The following is a 9,831-nucleotide window of genomic DNA, read 5'->3' on the forward strand; positions in this document are numbered from 1 at the left end:
CCAAAGCTTAATCACCTACAAGATTACTTAAGATTCTGAATATCAAACTCTTGGACATAGGCAGAATTCAGGTACTATGTCCTACTTAAGGTTGCAAAGGCTGTTTGTGGATTTGGTATGAAGTCCTAAATCAAGAAGTGCTTTCAGTACTCAGCTAGCTTCAAATGAGTTCATTAAATAGTTAGCTTGGAATCTCTACAGATCACATTATTATGTAGTAGAAACATACCATTATATAAGCTCATCCGTACATTTATTCTCATCCCAATTTTGTCCAGCTTGTCTACTTTTCAAAGAGAATGAAGTGTGTTCTTTTTTAATACTTTAAAAAGAAGTTAATTAGATCCAGTGAAAGAATATGAACAATGAGGAAGACAATAGTTTTCATAGAGCAAAGACAATTTCTAGTTTTGTCTTCATTTGATTTTTTTTAATGTTCCATTTTTTAATTTATGTAATAATTTCTAGTCAGTGCAAAAGGAATACAATATAGACTTGTGGGGGCTTTGACTCATTTTTTAAGTGAAAGTTGTGGGGAGCAGCTGACATGGTTAATAAGTGAACTAGAATCTCCCACACATTCGTGACAAAAACCTCTTTAAAGTTATAATCTGAAGTACAATTTTTACAGCAATGTCAATAAAAGTATGTCATCATACATACTCTATTTTTAATTCACTTTTGAATTAGTTGATAACAGTCAACTAGGTCTTTATATTTACAAATGTATTTGCACATGCATCTAGGTATACACATGGATGTATATAGAATACATAATATGACATTAGAAATGAAATTATGAAATGGCTTACGGAGAGCAAAGCAACAAAATTAAGAGGTATTTTCACAGTGCAATTATCCTTTGAGAAGCAGACACATTGGGACAATAAAGCATTTGGTCGGATGACTAAACTATTTTGCATGATATAGAAGTTTAAATAAAGGGTTTCAGTTACTGCCAATACATTACAGAATTGCGAGCATGTGTGAATGCATGCACACATGCAGGTAGTCAAACATGCAGACATGTAAAGACTGTTACCAGCTTGATTTTTTTATTGCTTTTATGGGTTGAACATTCTTGGTTTAGAGGCCCTGATATTATCTCTCATGCATCTTCTGAACTGTCTAAAACATTTAGGGCCAGATTTTGAAAATAATGCAGGTACCTAAAGATTCAGTGGATCACCTAGAGATGTTTTCAGAAGTAGCTAATAACCTAACTCAAATTGATTTTATCCTAGCAGCCTGTCTGCTCCTTTAAACATTTACAAAAAAACCCCAAAACCAAAAATCTGGCTGTGAGAAATTCCTTTTAAAGGGGCTACAACAGAAAGTGCCTATAACCAAAGCAAAAGCAGGTAATGACCAGAGCTTGGTGGGGTGCATTTTTCCATGCTGTTAGCTTTTTCTGAGATTTTAAATTTTGGAGAAATAGAAAATGCAAGAAAAAGTTGCTCTATAGCTCAGTGGTTAGTTAAACTACTCACCTGGGAAATGGAATGTAAGTCAAAGTAATAGTGCCAATGAATATTTGATTATTCATGTACAGCAAAACAGCTTCAACAGGCAAGACTGAGTAAGTCTACAAACAGCCAATAGGTTTGTGGTTTGGGTGCTCACCTATGATATAGAAAAATCAATTCAAACCCCTGGTGTGTATTGGTCAAAGACAGGAGTTGGACCTTGATGTTCCACATTCAAGGTGAGTGCTATCCCCACCCTCAAACTCTACCCCCTAGATGGTCCATTCTTAAAAAAAATGGTATACAATACACTAGATGATATTTTGGTTTTGACAATTTGACACTTTGTAGTAAAAAGCAGAAAACATGCTCATCCTGACATCTATTTTAACAAAAAAAATCTGTAATGTCTTACTGGGACGGGTCTTTCTGTACTGTATTTTTGGGGGGTTGTTTTCTCTTAAAATCTATTTAACTTCAGTGACTAACTAATGTTGTGGATAAATGACATCTATGTTAAAAATGGAACCCTTCCAACTAAGCTCGGGTAGCTTAAAATGGACATAAAACCTTTCCACAATGTCCTTCAGAAAATTCAGGGACATCAGAAGGAAAGTTGAGAGGAGGAAGGAAGAAATAACTGAAAAGGGGAGATGTTTTGGCAGGTCACCTTTTAGATTCCAGGACTATAGCTGAAAAGCATCTTTTATTTGCCAATGTAATTATAGAAAGAACATTTTGCTGGTTGACTAGAAAAAGCAAAAAAAATGAAAATTCATTTCTTATCCATCTGTAAAACAATGGAAGACACTGAACTGAAAACACTGTGATTTAAAGTAAAATTGGTGGCTCATCAGTATTGTTAGCACACAATTGCAAATAAGCTTCCTTATGAAAGGCAGATACACTCTTAAATAGGCTTACAGTTCTGGGCTTCAAGACTCATATGCTTGAATTCTGAAAACAAATCCCTGGGGTTTAGATGAAATCCACGATGAAGGGCCATGATGATAGCCTCCCATCCAGCTGTCCTTACTTCATTTTACTCTATATATTAACAACTAGAATCCACAAACTGCTGAACTGGGTATTAATTTTTAAAAACAGGCTTTTTTTTCATGCTGAGGTTCATTTAACTATAATCTAGTGGGATCTGCTGTCAGGAATTCAGGTCAGGTTCTAGGACTTTGAGGGCAAAATAGCAAGTATCCTGTCCAAAAATAGTGCTGTTTTAAATTTTAACAAATGTTCTGAAGAGTAAGCAAGTAATATAGGTAAAGTGTACAGTCTACAAGCTCCCACCCCAACAGTAATAGGGTCAGCATACATTTCCTATAGACACAGACAGTGTAGCTGTACTGAAGAGTGTTCTTAAAGTTACTGAGTAACATCCCAGACTCACAGATTTCAATAACACAACTCCTGTTGATTTTAGTTGAGCCAAGTCTTGTCCATTGTGTTTCATTTACATAACTTGGCCTGCCAGCCATCTCCTGAAGTCTTTATTTAGGTCCCAACCATGCAGTGAACCCTCTTGAAGGAACTGTTAATATCAGTGGGATTCTATTTCCAAGGATCTTATTCCAAGTTCACAATCTTTGTCCTTCACTTAGGTAAAAGTTTCATTGAAGATTTTTTTTTCTAAGTTTAGAACATTCCTTTAGCCATATTTTCAAACAAAAAGACCAAACAACATTTTGAATGTTTATTTTCTATTCTAGTTTCTCTTTCTATTGCAATTTCATCAACATACTTACAAACTTCTCCTACACTGTTGATATTTACTTTACTGAACAGATATGTTTGTACTCTACTTGCATACTTAACTGCCCTGTTGAACATAGTACATACAAACCAAAATAGTCTGCCTTGCCAACATACAAGCAGACAAGGAGAGAAAGAGACTGGTTTTAATTACAGGAAAATTATCATTTTAATACTCTGATGCACAGAAATAATTAACGAAGAGAACTGTGCCACCAAAGAATAAATTTGGTGAATGATTCTTTGGTGGAAGGGAAATCAGAGAGTCATTTAGTCCAAAGTCCTGGTCAGTAAGTGCATCTATACAAGACATTTACTACACAATATACTAATTAGCTGCACAGTAAATGTCTTGGCATCTATATGTGCGCCACTATTAGGCTGCAGTAAACTAATGTAGTACACTAATACTCTGCAGCAGGATAGTACTTGTAAATTAAAGTACTATCCAGCTGTGGAGTTTTTAGTCCTCAGCAGCACACCTGTAGACACTGACACAGCTGGGTGGGGCATGAGGGTACTTCAGTGTGGGGGCTGCCTGCTGGCTAGCCCCACGCTAAGGCACCCTTGTGCCCCAGCCAGCCCCTCCACAGCATGCTAAGCCAAGGAGAGCAGTCATAGGCTGCCAGGCTGAGCCCCTGGGACTCCTGCCATCTAGAGCTGCTCCAACCTGGCTCAATGTGCTGCACTCTCAGGCACACATTCAAATGGCAATGAACTCTGGAGTGTATTGCTCTTGGATGCACATTCAAATGGTTTCTCCCAGGAGCAATAAACTCCAGAGTTTAATGTTTCACATTAATGGCATGTGTATACATGCCCAGTACACAATCTCTGTCTGAAACAAACAAGAGAAATGTTTTTCTAATCTGTTTTCAAAACCTGCCAATGATGGATATTCCACAACCTCTCTAGGTCCCTTTTCATTACTTCTTGTCCTGTTAGACAATTATCTTTGTCAATAGCAATCATCATTTTCTTTATAATAACTCTCTTTGTATTTTCAGACTAATCCCAGTCCCCCCTCCACCCCCCACGCAGTATTCTCTTCTTCAAACATTTTCTAAAGATCTAATCATTTTTGTTGTTCTCCTTTGGACTCTTCAATTTATCCACACATCTTTCTTAAAGAGCAGTGCCCAGACTGGGCACATAGTACTCCAAAAGAGACCTCACCAGAGTGGAACAGGGCAAAAGAATCATTGCCCTTGACTTGCTTGAGACATTCTTATTAATACATTGCAATATGCTACTGTATTTACTTAATTCTAAGACAAGAATTTCCCCCCCATTCATCATGGGACAAACAAAGCCTCATCTCAGAACTGCATATCACAACTGGGAGCTGTGAGAAACAACTGTAAAAGAAGCCCAGCTGGGACAGGAAGAGCAGCAGCAGCTCAGTTCCCTGCCCGGATTCCCTCCCCTGCTGGCAGGGAGCCAGGCAGGGAAGGAGGAGTCTGTATGGTGCTGTGGTCCCCATGGAAGGGAGAGGAGGAAGGGAGCAGGGCAGGGAAGGAGAAATCTGTGGGGTGTCAAGCTAAATTCCCAGCACAGGTACTTCTGCATTATAGGATAGAAACATCTCTGGGGTTCCACCTACATCCACATCAGCAGGGGATGGGAAGCAGCCAGATAAATGTTAGGATGGTAGTCACCAGGGGAACAAGGGATGAGGGGCAGAAAAGATGTTTTCCTTACCCCTGCTTTTTCCCTCCCTTGGCTTTTCCCCAGATCTGCTCCTGCTTTCCTCACCTTTTGCTTCTTGCCCCTGCTTTCCTTCACCTCTGCCCCACCCCCCAGCATCTGCCCCGTCACTTGTGCTTTTCCTATTGCCTGCCCCCCTGCTTTTGTTTTTCTACTACAGCATTTGGGTGGGGGTGGGGAGGCAGGGGACAAATTTAAGATATTCCACCCAGTAATTAGATTCTAGACATGGAAAATTCTAACAAAATTATAATTTTCCATGTCTAGAATCTAATTATTAGGAGGGATATCTTAAATTCAAAGTCACCTTAGAATCAAATAAATATGATATTAATCTTTTTTTTTGCAACAATAGCACTCTGTTGTCTCATTTAGCTTATGATCCACCAGAACCCCCAGCCCCTTTACTGAAGCACTGTAGCCCAGCTAGTTGTTTCCCATTTTGCATTTGTGCACTTCTATGTTCCTTCTTAAGTATGTCCTGTCTTCATTGACTTTTACCCTATTATTATCAGACCTTTATCTATCAAGGTTAGTTTGAATCTTAACCCCTCCTCTAAAAGTATTTGTTGCCTCATCTAACTTGATATTATCTGTATATTTACTAAGTATACATTCAGTTTCATCTTTCAAGTCAGTAATGAAGATATTGAACAATATTGGACCTAGGGCAAACTCAGGAGACTTCACTTGATCTCTTATCTCAGACAGACTTTGAGGATCAAACTTTTAGCATGATTATTCAACAAGTCATACCTATATAATCCAGATAAAACTATTATCAACTTTCCTCAGCTTGCTTAGGAGATTGTCATAGGTGACAGTTAAAAGCCATACTAAGTTTGAGGCACACCATATCCACTTCACTGAAAATAGCATTTCCCTAACACTATAAATTACAGCATTATTATTTGCTGAAAATATAAGCCTTCAGCAGGAGTTAGCCAGGCATGTGACTCAAATACCTTGGCACAGACTTTGTTTTCTGAGGTACAGTTGTTTCTTTTATTCACTTTGAAGCTGCCTAATTACTGACACTTAACTCTCACAAATTCCCTCAGGAAACAAACACTCACAGTACATCTCAGATAAGTATCTAAATATCTTACTTTCCTCGTTGTATTGCTCAGTGTGTCTAAGTTTGCCAGTGAATGTCTTTTATTTTCAGACAAGGATTATTGAGCGTGGTTTCAAAAAGTGACTTTAGACTTAAGCATTATACTTACTCAGTAAGTCTGTTTTCAGACGTATGTACTTATTTAGCAATGAAAAAATATTGTATTTTGTTTTAAACTTTGGTTATCTCTGAGACTACTGATTGGGAGAGTGAATGGGATTCTGTTCTCATGTATCAACAAAATGTTTATTTATCAACAAACTGTTTCATATTGTCTGTATATTTAAGAAGTATATATTCAGTTTCATCTTTCAAGTCAGTAATGAAGATATTGAACAATACTGGACCTAGGGCAAACTCAGTAGATTTAACTTGATCTCTTATCTCAGAGAGATTTTGAGGACCAAACTTTTAGCATGATTATCCAACAAGTTATACCTATAGAATCCAGATAAAACTACTATCAACTTTCCTCATCTTGTTTAGGAAATTGTTTTGTTTTGTTATTGTTTTGTTATGATTGCTGTAATTTATGATGTTAGTGAAATGCTATTTTCAATGAAGTGGATATGGTGTGCCACAAATTTAGTAAGGCTTTTGATGGTCACCTGTGACAATCTCCTAAGCAAGCTGAGGAAAGTTGATAATAGTTTTATCTGGATCATGTGGGTATAACTTGTTGGCTAATCATTTTAAAAGTTTGGTCCTCAAAATCTCTCTGTGATTAGAGATCAAGTGAAGTCTCCTGAGTTTGCCCTAGGTCCAATATTGTTCAATATCTTCATTACTGACTTGAAAGATGAAACTAAAAATGTTTGTTAAGTTCCAATTGCAGGGCTAATTACTTGTACAAGGGTAGCAAATGCAGTAGGGCATTGCATAATTCTTGACTAATTTGTTCTCCAGAACCTTTAGGAATAGTACTGACATAAGAAAAAAAGAAGACAAGTTGGCCTTCCTATGCTAGGTCAAGTCTGAAAAGTTTTCAGAGCACAACCACATTCCCAAATATCCATATGTGTATATGAAGTTTCCGAATGCCAAACTAAGTAACATGTTTTCAGTGCTAACTTAATTAACCTGCTAATTTGTATTGTCAGTATATTGCTGATCTGGCACTGGGCCTAATTTGTTAGTTTGCCAACAAGGCCAAGGACAGAAAAGAAACCAACAGCCTCAGTGATAGATTCTGCCTATAGGTACATCCTCATTAGCCAGAAAACATTAGTAAAGCTTTCTTGCTCCCCATTCCCACAGAAGTTCACTCTTAGTCTACTTTTGTTTTTCCGTCCAGGCACAGTTAAAACTTAAAAGAACTCTTTTCATAGTCAGAAAGGCATGAAGTAATGTTTACTCACTGTGTGTTTTAGGAGAATGTCAGCCCACCAGAATGTGCATGCTTTCAATTTTTGCCATACTTTTTTGGTAAATTAACTGTTAAAATATTTCATTTCCACTGACTGCCATGGATTTACTGCAAAGGTAATTGGTCCCTGTGTTTAATCTCAATCTATTAATTCTCCATTATTGGTATGATTTTCTCATTAATTTTACACACTCTGTATATCAGGTTTGGTCTAAACATTTTCCTTGTTGGAACAAGGGTCCAACACTAATGCTACATAATCTTGTTGGAAGTCTGTGGGGTTTTTTAAACTGCAAAATCCTAAATATGTATTTATTTAGAAGGACAGAGAGGATGACATGAAATTCAAATTAAAAAATTATTAATCATCACAGTGAAGAAGCACAATATAGCACATTTACATTTATAAACTTCATAAATACACAGACTGCAGCATACAGTTCTACAAAACTATGTAGATGTGTTGTAAGTTGAAAGTCTAGTGAGCTTCTTTAGGTGCTAGCTTAGTTTGATATGGTACCCCTCAACATCCATGTGAACAGGCAGTCACCACCATTTTTTTCTGCCTACACACAACTCAAAAACACCAGCTGAATTGCCAAATGTCAGATCCTTCCAGGTGCTTGCTTTATTGTTAATTAATAAAACAAACCTCACACTAAGATTGCATTTGTTAGTTCACAGGTTTCATTCCTGGTTTCTTTTCTTTTCCACCCAATAGTATAATGTGCTGCTCCAGTGCCCCTCAGTCTTATACCCTTTATAGAATTAGCAAGATTCTCCAGATCCTCCTGCCACTGAGAGTCAGCAGAAAATAGTTTCCAACTTTTTTATCAGTTTCAACACCTGACATAATGGTAACAAAAAAGGAAGGGTTTCAAATCCCCACAATGTTCTAGATCTTGCTTCCTATTACCCCTCATAAAATTATCATTTACATTATTTTGTCTGGAAGAAGCAAAGGCTTGTAACTTGTACCTACATGACAACTCACAATTTTCCTCTCCATAGCTAGGACAAGCTCAACAAACTTCATTTGCCTTGTTCCAGCTCAGATCTTAATTTTTTACTGTTTTCCAGACATGTTTTTTTGTAGTACTTTGCCCACAAACTTTTAAATGCAACTGGCTTCAACTGCTTTTAGTGTCTAACATAGAAGATGACTACGGTCAAAATTCACTCACTCCTGTTTTATGAAGTTAATAGTTAATAAAAGTATATTTGTGTGGCTTATTACATGATTGCCCTGGGCTTTTATGCTTTTTTTTTAATAATACAAAATCTGTCTGTCAGAATTTACAGTATTCATTTTTCTAAAAAGCTAATAAAACTTGCTTATTTTGTTATTTAGATAATTTGAACTGCTAGTAGTGAGATGAAGAATGTATTTTAACTTGTAAGGTGAGAGAGAGCAATGTGAAAAATAGACTTTTCCTTAGTTTTATAAATATTTCAGAACTGAGAAGAAGAACAGATGGAACAGGGAAAGATGGAGATAGAAAGAGGTCCACTGTTAAACCACGTGACAAAGTTGCTTTCAAACACTGGAAATTATTCGTTTACATTGTGTTGTTATTTAATCTGTAAGTGGGCACATCTACAGGTCATGCTGCATCACTGTAGTGACATGCTACAATGACGTAGCTTGTTGCTACAGTGACATAGCATCAGTGGGCACAAACCATGACACTGATGCTACATAACCATAGGGATAAGCTATCTCTCTATAGAGCATTGCTATGGTGACATAGCTGCTAAAAATAACCGTGTTCCTCTGGGATGGCACACTAACAGTTGTTACTGCGCCATCATCTAGTACTTCCAAAAGCAAGTACAATATGATGGTGCTGCTGTGGTGGGGCACAAGTAGATGCACCCAGTGAGTAACAATCACTATGGTACCAGGGAGGAAATATCTGTAATAAGTGAAAAAAATATTAGGAAAACAATTCTTCCTCTATCAAGGTGTTATATATTATACGTCTATCAAGATGTGATATATTATATTAACCCCTTTTTTGCACTGAACTATCCATGTATTTATCTTTAAGCCCCTGTTCCATAGTGGTAAGTGGAGCTGCTCATAGTGTGACATTAAGCTCTGGTATCTCCTCTTCCCTTTCATGTCATGAAGGTCTCCAAGTTGCTTTATCCCCCATACAAGAAAACAACAGAATTACACAAATATCTGAGAGAATAGATTTATGAGATTCTTTCACTTATAAACAAGTCTCAGTACATGACATATACATGATTTTCTAGAGCAGCCAAGGTGATAAAGGAAAGAAAAAAATATTGTTTTCTATTTCAAATATAAAACAACAAAAACCTTTCTGGCATATATATTTCCAAACATATCTAGTAAAAAGCCTCTTATCTTTTCTTTTCTTTTTTTTTTTTTTTTTTTTTGC

This window comes from Gavialis gangeticus, unplaced genomic scaffold, assembly GCF_001723915.1.
Source record: "Gavialis gangeticus isolate Ggan-Ray unplaced genomic scaffold, GavGan_comp1, whole genome shotgun sequence".
Lineage (NCBI taxonomy): Eukaryota > Metazoa > Chordata > Crocodylia > Gavialidae > Gavialis > Gavialis gangeticus.